This window comes from Aptenodytes patagonicus, unplaced genomic scaffold (assembly GCF_965638725.1).
Source record: "Aptenodytes patagonicus unplaced genomic scaffold, bAptPat1.pri.cur scaffold_188, whole genome shotgun sequence".
NCBI lineage: Eukaryota > Metazoa > Chordata > Aves > Sphenisciformes > Spheniscidae > Aptenodytes > Aptenodytes patagonicus.
The window spans coordinates 5,203-7,803 of record NW_027472124.1 but is presented as its reverse complement, the minus strand read 5'-3'; positions in this window follow the sequence as shown (position 1 = coordinate 7,803).

The window sequence follows — 2,601 nt, the reverse complement described above, 5'->3', positions numbered from 1 at the left end:
CCTTCTGGAGCCTTTTAAGATCTCCAGCAGAGTGGCGAGGCTGTCAGGACTGAAGCTCTGCACCCAGCTGTCAGGAACAGACAAAATCATCAGCACACACAAAAACCCCAAGCAGTTTCGCACGGCCCCCACCCTTCCTCACCTCTACTCAGCCACAGCACAGTTCCCAAGGTCAAAGCTCCCAATGTCTCATTGATAGCCCCAGTTTTGTCTGGAGTCTCACCCCACACCCTTCCCGACCTCACCTGATGGGGTTGCTGCTCAGCAACACCCTCAGAGACTCCAAAGAGCTGAGCAGCTGCGCACCCGCGATGTCCCATGTCACCTCCTGGACACACATCACTGCTGACTTCCAGCTCTCCGCCTGGCCCGTGCCCTGCACCAGGAAGGAAGAAAGGTCCTACGTCCGCACACTGCAGCTGCAGTGCCCGTGCACCGGGAGAGAGTTGTAACAAGGAATTTTAATGGGCATTATATACACAATAGGCAACTTGCACGTGTTTCAGCCAGTGCCTGCTCTGAGGTCTGTGAGGCAGGCAGTGCTCCAAGGCGCACTTTACAGGAGCTGTCTGCGGCTTTATGCCAGGGGTACCTGAAAGAGGGAGCAGAGCCATGTCTGTCACTGTTTTACAGGACATCCGCTTTTGCGTTCAGCGTGGCTGTGCTGGTGTCACGCTGTACAGCACAGCACCTTCACACCCTTCCTGCAAGCAAAGTACCACTCTGTCCAAAAGACCCATTCTTCTCTTCCTAACTTTTCTATTTAACCATATGAGGTATTTAAATCACATATGGAAAGGACTATGGTGCTTTTGTGGCTAGAAGAGGGCTAGCACTTCATTGTGTGTTCAGAGAAATCAATCTTATATTCTGCTTCCAATAGCTGTGATTCGTCTATGGCTCCATTGAAAACTAGCACAGCTCTAAGTCCTGAAATGTCACAGATGCCCAAATCACTTGAATTTTATTTTTTTTTTTAAACCACAAGCTACCTTTGATAATAATGAAGGACGTAACAATTTCTCTGTCAAGAGAAGAAGCCAGTACTTGTCCATCTGCCGGTATTCTTGCAATGAGTTTCTGTTTAACAGGAAGATCTTCCTCAAATATGAAATGACGTCTGTCTGCTTCAAAGGAAGAGAAGCTGCTGCACTATGCCTGTGTGTCTCAACATTGGCTCTGCATCTCAGAAACCGAACATGGAAAATCCTTAACTAATGATGCACTGAACCCTAAATCCTACCCTGAAAAAGAAAGTCCATGCTTCTGGAACAGTCAAAGAGAAAATCACCTGCCTACCTGAGATGATATCCAGCATGAGCAGCTACTGAACAGGACCCAAAAGCTGTGACTCATAATGCAGGAGTCACATTAAAAGACAAAGCCCCAGACAAACCCCCACTTCCAGCCAATAACTGAAACCTCTCTCCAACTCCAGACACCACCATCCAAGTGCCTGGCAGGCAGGCTTTATTCTCCTTCATGAACTAGTAGCATCAGTCGCTTTTGCTGGGAAGTAGCAAGCCCTGTGAATGAGATATACAGGGCATTTTGAAAATAAGCTGTGCCAGCTCCCCGACACATGGCCATGAAAGGGATCCTGGGACAAGGACACTAACTAGAGAGCTGCTTGCATGGGCTCTTCTCATCCTGTAGACATTATGAGCCAGAAGCAGCCCCCAGATTGCTCCAGAGCCCCTTCGGACCTGGATATTGATGCAGATGCCAGGGCCAGCAGTAGCTGTTTGCGTCGGGTTTAGAAAGGATGTGTTCAACAACATTGCCAACACCCTTGGATAGCTGGAACATGCCACATCCAGCAATAATTTCGTACTCCCTTGCTCCACAAACAAGAGGCCCAGAATCAGCTTTGCTATTTAAGGCTCTGTTTCCTCTTGTGCTCTTCCTCATCCCAGAGAGCTCACTGATAGCAGCGCGTTTGCTCAAGTTTAGCCCAGGACAGCCAGCACAGTGAGCCAGGGAGGAGGCAGTGTGGCACTGACACCCAAAAAAGCTATGAGCAATCAGTTTCACAGCTGGGAAGTCAGGAGCCAGGTCTGCCCAGAAACAATACACAGAAGATGTCCAGGACTCCACCAGCCAAGGGCTTCAGCCTGGTATTTTCAGACAGCTCTTGTCCTGCCTGCTCCATAACACGATATAACCGTAGTGCCAAAATTTACTGTTCTGACACATATAATATTTTGCTCCAGTAATATTGCAAAGGGCTCTTGCTTCTACAGGGGCAGGTATCTGCAAGTCCTACTTCCTAACCCTCACCTCACCCAGCCTTGGCAGCACCTAGCCAAAGCTCACCGCTCCAATTGCATATGCCCTGCACTATGGGAGACCGTCACTAACTTTGCCTGCGTCACCTCCTGCCACTAAGGGAAATCAGAAGCATTTTCACAGATGAAGGCAGGTAGGCAAAAACCAAAACTGAACAAAACTTTGTGGGCCCTGTGATTTTTTCTATGGATCTCAAAGTGAAGAGTCAGAGTTCATATGCTGGAACCTCAATTTCCGTGTCCTACCTTCAGAAACTGGAGATCCAGAAGTCAGATGGCCAGGTTTAATTAACTGAGCACACTTAACACCACA